We start from the raw sequence: 9,399 nt of genomic DNA, 5'->3' as shown, positions 1-9,399 counted from the left end.
TAGAGTTTCTAAAAATGTTCTCCTTTTGTTCTTCACTCATTACTACAACACCTTTTTCTTTTGGAAGACTCTCTCATTTCTTTCTCCATAAGAACAGCCCCGCTGGATCAGGCCATAGGCCCACCTTAGTCCAGCTTCCTGTATCTCACAGTGGCCCTCCAAATGCCCCAGGGAGCACACCAGATAACAAGAGACATGCATCCTGGTGCCCTCCCTTGCATCTGACATAGCCCATTTCTAAAATCAGGAGGTTGCACATACACATCATGGCTTGTAACCCATAATGGATTTTTCCTCTAGAAACTTGTCCAATTCCCTTTTAAAGGCATCTAGGCCAGATGCCATCACCACATCCTGTGGTAAGGAGTTCCACAGACCAACCACACGCTGAGTAAAGAAATATTTTCTTTTGTCTGTCCTAACTCTCCCAACACTCAATTTTAGTGGATGTCCCCTGGTTCTGGTGTTATGTGAGAGTGTAAAGAGCATCTCTCTATCCACTTTATCCTTCCCATGCATAATTTTGTTTTATATAAATATAATATAAATCAGCTTGTCTCAAAATGTTCCCCAGTACCTAACAAATCCAAACCCCTCCTGATACCACTATGTCATCCATGCATTGAAACTCCTCAGTCCGGATGGGTCAGGTTGCATTTCTGAAATGCCTTCAGCATCCTACCTAGCAACCTAAATTTGGCTTCTGAGACTGCCCAACAAGTGTTTCCTGTACGCTGTGCAGCTTTGCAGCTCCAAGATGAGCTCCACACAGCATGCAGCTCAGCAACCTAGAAATTTGGCTATGAAGCACAACGTCATCACCACACACCAGAAGAAGGGGCTAACACACTGGAATGGACCCCTTAGAGTTAATATAGTGCCCAGTGGGACAATTCCAAGTAAAAATGCATAGTATTGTGCGATAGCAGTACAATTCTATGCATTTTACTCAGAAGTAAATCCCAGTGTGTTCAATGAGGTTTATTCCTAGTGTTTTCAGGAATGCGGGTTAATTCCCACTGAAATTAGTGAGGTTTAGTCATGACTAAAGTCTGACTTGACTAACAAAACTTAGGTATCAACCCAATCATGATAAAACATGAATGTTTTATTTAACCCATTTTTGCCCGGCCCTCAGATGTACACATTTGGTCCCTGTTGCGTATATGCATGGTTGGGCAAAAATGGTTTAAACCATAAGACAACTGAAATAGTGTGCATATATTGAAACTATTCATCAAGAGTACCTGCTTCACTATAGTGGCAACTAGCACACTCTACAGAGATCTGTAAACAAATCCAAAATATCTTTAACATCACTGCCACAGTTCTTGCATTGTGAACTTGGAGCCTGTGCTCAAAACAACAATCACAAGCAATCTTTGCCCTGCATTTATGAAGTTCTTGGCCTCTCTTGACATCACCAGGAAGGGTCAAAAGTTGTGGGGATTGTTTTTCACCAGGAGGATACCTGCAAACTAAGCGCTGAGCACAAACCATAAAGCAGCTGTCATGTGTTAAGTGTTATGTCACTGTTACTGACCTAGAGGTGAAATGCTTTATATCATATTACCGATTCCATGTACTTTCCTTTCATAAAGCATATGGAATGTTTTTTACCAAAACAAAAAAAAACCAGACACCCCCCCCCCTTCAATGAATGGTTACATTTCAACTATGGAATTCACATCACTGGCCTTACTGCTTCAATAAAATGAGAAGCACAATGTAATTCTTACTTACTTCTGCTTTACTCAAAGAATTTAAAACGCTACTTTAAATGTATTATGTGCAGAACACTCCTACTGAAAGAAGTGCAACTTTATCTCCAGGGCTCCATAAGGCAAGCAATTTCAAAGACCGTATTCCTACAAATAAATTATTTCACTTTGATAAGTCTCTATATCTCATTCAGTCCTGGACTGTTTCCACTAAGTAGAACTAAAGTAAGGTAGAAGCGATCTGAATTTCAATTTATAACAAGGCCCAATATAATCTTTGCTGGTCTCAGTTGAGACAATTTTAAAAATCACATGACTGTAGAGAGTTAATGTAACATTGCTTGGATGTTATCATCAACAATTGTGGATTGTCAACAACAACAACAGTATTTATATACCGCTTTTCAACTAAAAGTTCACAAAGCAGTTTACAGAGAAAATCAAATATCTAATGGCTCCCTGTCCCAAAAGGGCTCACAATCTAAAAAGATGCAACACCAATAGACAGCCACTAGAAAAGACACTGCTGGGGTGAGGAGGGCCAGTTACTCTCCCCCTGCTATATAAAACAGAAGCACCCACTTGAAAAAGTGCCTCTTAACCAGTTAGCAGGGGTCACCATGCTTATATACTAAAATTTGTTATGAGAACAGGCTTGTACCATTTGCTCTTGCAATTAATTTGGCTGTTTTCAATTCCTTTTCTCTGTGCTGGGGTGACTGTGGTTTGTGAGCCACACATGGATCTTTGACATATAATGTGCGGTTCGCGGAAATATGTTGGCTGAGCTTCTTTTTGCATCACAATTAATATAAAAGGTAAATTAAAAATGTCAATAAAAAATCATAAACTGAGTCCACTGGAATAAAATGTAAGCTTAATGTTCATGGTGAGTAAATATATTTAACAATTTAAATGCTTTTTAAATATTGCGGCTCTCAAATGTCTCTCTTATGGCTCTCAAACATCTGAAGTTTACTGTTTGTGGCTCTTACATTAAGCAAGTTTGGCCACCCCAGCTCTATACCCAAGTATAATGTGTGTCTTTTTAAGACAAATACATTTACACACACCTGTCTACTGAGGATTTCACTTCATGCATCTGAAGCGGATTGTAATCCATGGAAGTTCATGCTCCAATAAATGTATGAGTCTTTTAAGGTGCCACCAGACTTTTTTGTTTTTGTTGGTTCACTTCAGACTAACAGCGCACTCCTAAGCTGTGCAGGTACAGCCAGGCTGCAATGCCTGAGTTGTATCCAATGCAGGTTAGGAGCAGGCTGGAGGTCACCTCAAAGTAAGGGCATGTTTTTCCTCTTACCTCAGCCTGCCCTATGGAGCTACTCAGTTTATATGGTAAGTAGATCTCAGTCCAAGCCACTCTGACTGTACAAGCAATCCTCTTTTAGCTAAACTTCTCTAATCAACATCCTTCTTTTCTTCTTGCAATATGTTGTTCTGACCATCATGGGGACTGCACTGCTCAGTAACTGCAAAACAGCTATAAAGGAGGTCTTAACAAAGACATTTATTTTTCACATTTTTATACTACCCTTCCTCCAAGGAGCTCAGGGTGGTGTACATAGTTCCGTCTCTCTTTTGTCCTCACAACCCTGTGAAGCAGGTGAGGCTGGGATATAGTGACTGGTCCCACGTCACCCAAGAAGCTTCTTGGCTGACCGGGAATTTGAACCTGGATCTTCCAGGTTGAAGTCCAACTCCCAGACCACACTATACCATCCTGGCTCTCTCTGGCAAGAATACTGCGGTTCAGGAGTTAAACTTGGAAGATCCAGGTTCAAATCCCCACTCAGCCGTGACCCTGAGCCAGTCACTATCTCTCAGCCTTACATCTGAGAGGGTTGTTGTGACAAAAGAAGGGGAAGAACTATGTACACCACCCTGAGTTCCTTGAAGGAAGGGTTGCATAAAATATGAAAAATAAAAACCATTAAATAAATAACTGAAAAAATAAAGGGATATACAGTATAAGGTGGATGGAGATAACGTTGATCAGATAAAAGAAAAACTGTTGAAGAAGCAAAAGGAAAAGAAGGAAGCTGTTGAGGGCTTCAGGGAATGACTATACAGACACATCCGCAGAAAGAGTTTCCAAAACTGGCATAAAGAGAACTCTGTTCACTGCAACTTTGCCGTGGATCATCAGACCACTTGAAATCCTCCTGTCCTTCTGCTATAGACATGATCATTTCTTGAAACTGACACTCCATTGTGGAGCCTTTAATTTCAATGCATTTTCCTTTTTCCATGTCACTCCAGTCTCAGTACTTGTCTCCTCTTAGACTCATCCAAGTCATTCCATACACATTCCATGACTTCCTTCTCACACGTCGCCCCATTTTTCACCAACGCCCAATCCCTCATTTGTCACAACTTTGCTACCTCGGCCATCAGTGGTGCTAACTTCTGAGTCAGCAGTTTTTCAATTAGAAATGAGTCAGGGTCCAATCCTATCCAATTTCCCAGCACTGATGCCACCATGCCAATGGGGTGTGTACTGCATTCTGCAGTGGGGGGGGCAGTCACAGAGGCCCCCCTCAGCGTAAGTGGGCCTTGTTTGTTCCCTTATTGCGGGGCTGCACTGTGGCAGCATCAGTGCTGGAAAGTTGGGTAAGATACTTCCACTCTTCTGGGAGTAAGTGCTATTGGACACAATGGAACTTACTTCTAAGTATACATGTGTAGGATTGTGCTCTCACTCCAGAAAGGATCTAACTTATTTTTTTCTCCCGATTCCTTTTTTATGCTTAAAAGTTCTGATGCCTTCTCAGTGTGGAGAAGTCTCCAGCTCCAGTCTTTGAGTTTTCATTTCCAGTGCTCTGATTTGCATCTGTTAGGGAGGTTTGCCTGCTCAGCCTGTATACTACAACAGAGGTTCTCAAACTTTTAGCACCAGGACCCACTTTTAAGAATGACAGTCTGTCAGGACCCACTGGAAGTGTTGTCATGGCCGGAAGTGACATCATCAAGCAGGAAAATTGTTAACAATCCTAGGCTGCAATCCTACCCACGCTTACCAGGAGTAAGTCCTATTTACTATCATTGTTAAAAGCATATAGATAGATAGAAATGAATGTATATAGCAGCCTGTTCAAAGCACAGATCTGTAACATTTTCCCAGATGCAGTCGCATACCATGATAGGATCAAGTCTAAGATAGCTAAAATATTGAAATGAGGGGACCCACCTGACATTGGCTCGCGACTCACAGTTTGAGAAACACCCAAGACCAGCTAGCATCCAGGTAGATTAATCGACTTTCCACAGGCATACCCCCTGCTCCCCTGCGCTTACTTGGAGCCCCACTGCATGAGACCCCAAGCAGGGGCGCACTGCATTTGGAAAGCGCGTGGCGAAGTACCCCGCGGGAAGCTGCGCGCCCCCCTTTGCACTGCAGGCGGCACCCCGGGGAGGCGGACTCACCCGGCGTAGCGGTTGTCGTAGAGGCGGCTCTGCCCCAGGGGCGAGGCGAGCAGGCAGAAGAGCGGGAGGAGCGCGGAGCCCCGCTGGTCGCGCTGCATGGTCTCCGGGGAGGGAGAGGGGAGCTGGCCGCCCCGCGCGCTCCGAGGTGCGCACAAAAGGGAGCTGGGCGGGATCGCCTGGCTGCCCGGCCCCCGCGCACCCAGCCCCTGCCAGGAAGGCGAGGCGGGCGGACCACAGCCGGGCAGGAGCCAGGAACGCTCCGAGCCCACCGTGCGCCGTTTGGACGCCCAGGCGCCGGGGCTGCGAAGGCTGGAGCGTGGGCGGGGAGAGCGCGGGCCCAGCGCCAGCCAACTTCCCAGCTCCCGTGTAGCCCCCTGGCAAGGGAGCACGTGTGCCCACCCGCAGTGGCTGCCCCTCCGCCACAGCCGGCAGCGCACCCCCCACTGGCACCACCGCACCAGCACTGGATCGGATCGGGCCCCACGTGCTTGCTGGAGAAGAAGCAGCCAGGGGGTCTCTGCAGATGCTCACGCAGGCCTTGCCCCAGGGGCAAGCTCCAAAGTGGGGCTGGGCACTCTTCTCTGCTAGAGAAGGGGCCCTTTTCTCCTCAGCATGAGAGCTTTGCTGCTCACAGGAAAAATCAAACTCATTATTGGGCCGTAGCACAGTTTTCAGCCTTTTTCTTCTCATGGCACACTGACAAGGCACACCATCAGTTATGGGACAATTGACAAGGCACACCACGCTGCTGCTGCTGCTGGTGGGGGGGCTCACATCCCCCCCAATGGCCCTACTAATAAGTGACCCTCCCCTAAACTCCCGCGGCACGCCTGTGTGGCCATTGGCAGCACACCAAGGTGCCACGGCACAATGGTTGAAAATAATTGGGCTACGCATTTGTAAATACAAATCGTTTATAATTTTGTTCACTTTGTGTAGCCCTTTCTTGATGCTGAACAATGCAGGCTTGTGGGACCCTCCTTCAGAAAACCTACAGCCAGAGAGCCCTCCCTCCTCCTATCAAGGTGAGGTGGAGACAGACTGGACTGGACATCAAATAGGGCAGGGGTGCCCAAACCCCGGCCCTGGGGCCACTTGCGGCCCTCAAGGCCTCTCAATGTGGCCCTCAGGGAGCCCCCAGTCTCCAATGAGCCTCTGGCCCTCCAGAGATTTGTTCAAGCCCACACTGGCCCAAAACAACTTCTCTCAGCTTGAGGGCGACCGTTTGACCTCTTGTGTGAGCTGTGGGATGAGAGCTCCCTCCACTGCTTGCTGTTTCATGTCTGTGATGCAGCAGAGGCAGCAAAGGAAAGGCCAACCTTGCTTTGTGCAAGGCCTTTTATAGGCATTGAGCTATTGCAAGACCTTCATTCGTTCATTTAAGTTCATCTTTAATATATTCATTTATGTAAACTTATGTAAATTTTCTCCCCTGCCCCCCCCCCCCGACACAGTGTCAGAGAGCTGATGTGGCCCTCCTGCCAAAAACTTTGGACACCTCTGATATAGGGGAATGAAGCCAGGGTACAGGGGTGGGTTCAAAGAAGTCCAGCGCCACTCCAAGGATTGCATGGTCTCAGGTGGTGGCCCCTGAGTCAAATCTGGCCCTGAGAAGTGTGGTCAAGTGCATTCAGTCACCAGCCACCCCTTCCTTCCATTGTCTTTTAATTATTTCAGTTGCTCTAAAGGATCCAAGAAGCCACAGAGAGTTAACCATCGATTGTTTTTTTACCCAGTGAAATAGCGCTCTGGCAAGTAACCTGCATCAGGCCCTGAAAAACAGTTTCAGGTTTCAGGGCTGGTCTAATTCTTTGCTATGGACTCCAGCCAGACTAGACTCACTGCACCCTGCTTCTGCCCCTGATCTTTTGCCATGCTCCTCCAGTGCCTATCAATTGACTTTCTTCTCTGGCCACCTTGGATCTGCCCCTTGACCCTAAGGAGGTGGTGCATCAGTGAACTTGAGAAGATGTCTTCTTTTGAGTTTTTTTTTTTTTGTTGCAGTTATTTCATGTAGATGGGAAGAGTAAAGAGAATGGCAGATGCATATGCTGTATGTCAGTTTAGGGTTGGGGACGTATTTGGCTCAATCATAACCCTTGCTGGCTTCAGTTAGTTGTTGATCAGAACTAAGGGAACTTATTCAGAGAGAATATGTCCAAGGATTGTAGCAGTTTGGGGGAGGTCATCCCCAAGCCACCACCTTGTCACCACCACAGAAAAAGATTCCAATGTTGTAAAAATGCATTTATCCAGAGGGCTTGCACACATATAGAGTCTCAAGCTTCTTCCCCACTTTTCAAATCAGGAGCTTTAAATGCCACTGGTGATATAGCACAAGAAGGGGCCTGTAATTTTGGAAAGTGAGGGGAAAAAATCCTTCTATATGTGTAGAACTCTCCCACGTATCTCTGGATTTGAGCCAGAACAAAAACAGTTCTTTTCCTAAAGCAAGAGCTGTTCACATCCTAACACATTGGGAAGTGATTGTACCTCTGTCATCAGGAATGGCAGAGCACAGAATCACACAATGATTAAAACCATCCGTGATCCTGGGCAAGCATCAACAAAATTATACTGGCAATAATAATAGCCTACAATTCTGTGTCTTAAATGTACTGCAGATTACATATGCATTAGCATACAACCAATCTTCACTTAGATTTCATGAGATGGTTTGCCTACTGGCACTTGCAAAACCACCCTTAGATTGGGCCCTAGCTGGTGCATCACACCCAGGCAAGTTAAAGACAGAGGTTCATATTGATTCCAGGAAAATGAAAGCTTTGCCATCAGCCTGCCTGACCTCTTGCTTTCTCCTGACATTTGACAGTTTAATTGGCAGTGCCTCATGTGGTGGGTGCCTGTGTGCCGGCAGGGTTAATCCTGTGTAGCACATGCTCATGCTTTGCAAAGCCCCTGTAGAGAAACAACAATAATAAATAGCTGGCGGCATCTGGTCAACAAAGGGGATTTTTCCATCAACAAAAGGATTTGGTATAGTGGCATTTCACAGTTTGCAAACATCATAATCTGCATGGTAGAGGCACCATTAAGCCACCAAATGCTGTTCTAAATCTGTGGCTGGTCCTCAAAGAGTCTCCAAAAAGAGTTCCTGAAGTCAGAGGAATGATGTGTGGTGTGTTTTTGCAGCCAACAGAGATCAGACAACAATCTTGTAGTTGTACTATAGAGTGTCAATCCTAACCTGTGCTGGAATAACCAGGCTGACTGGCCTGCGCTGTAACTAGCGCTGGTTAAGTGCAGGCTGGAAGTCACCTTCGGGTAGGGGGATGTTTTTCCCCTTAACCACGTAGAGCCCCAGCCTACCCTATTGGGCTGCTTGGATCTGCGCCAGCTATTTGGCTAGCACAAATCTGAGCAGGCCATATAAGGCCATCCAGGCCAGGGGGGGTTTACCGTGCAGCTTGTCCTGCCGCAACCAATCCCAACTTCCTTCTAGGCCCAAACCGCTTCCTATTTCACCCTTCCCCACCCAAAAATGCCCGTCACCACCCCCAGAATGCCCTCCTGCCACCCCCTGCACCACTCAGCGCACACCTCCCCGCCCAGTTGGTGCAGAATTTGGACTTGGCCAGGGGAAGCCATTGTGGGCCTTACGTACGTTTGTAACACTTTTGTAACACTTGGGAGCTGGAGCAGGGGGCTTGTGCTGGTTCAATATTGCTTCTAGGTTATGCTGTCAGTATCTTGAGTAATGCAGTAAATCATAAACTATATTTGTTATATGTTGCAGAATCATTCCCAGCAGTGCCTAGTCTTAGCCTTTAATAAAAACATTCTTTTTTAAAAAAACACAATCAGGCCTATGTGAACCAACTTCACAAGTTTCAAAGATACCTCTTCAATCAGCTGAGAAGTTCCTTCAGAATTTGTTGGCAACTGCCCAAAGCTCATTGTGTAGCCAGTCAGTGCTTATTCCGTCACAATCTTTTCAGATAGTGTGAAACCATTGCAGAACAGACCAATGGATAACTAATTTGGGGGTGATTGTGGGAGGTGTGAATGTAGCCAAAGAAGATAAACACACAAGAAGTATACAGTTCAGAAACTAGTGGGAGAAAATTTTTGTCTCTCGGGACACTCTGCTGATTATCTGAAAGTCATTATTCTTCAACAAAGAAACTTCCAAGAAAGGTTTGAGTGTTACACTGTTGGATTAGAATGTATCAAGCAGTTTGATTATAACAGTTCTAGCTAGAATTGAGATAAA

This window comes from Tiliqua scincoides, chromosome 4, assembly GCF_035046505.1.
Source record: "Tiliqua scincoides isolate rTilSci1 chromosome 4, rTilSci1.hap2, whole genome shotgun sequence".
Lineage (NCBI taxonomy): Eukaryota > Metazoa > Chordata > Lepidosauria > Squamata > Scincidae > Tiliqua > Tiliqua scincoides.
This window is presented reverse-complemented; position numbering follows the sequence as displayed.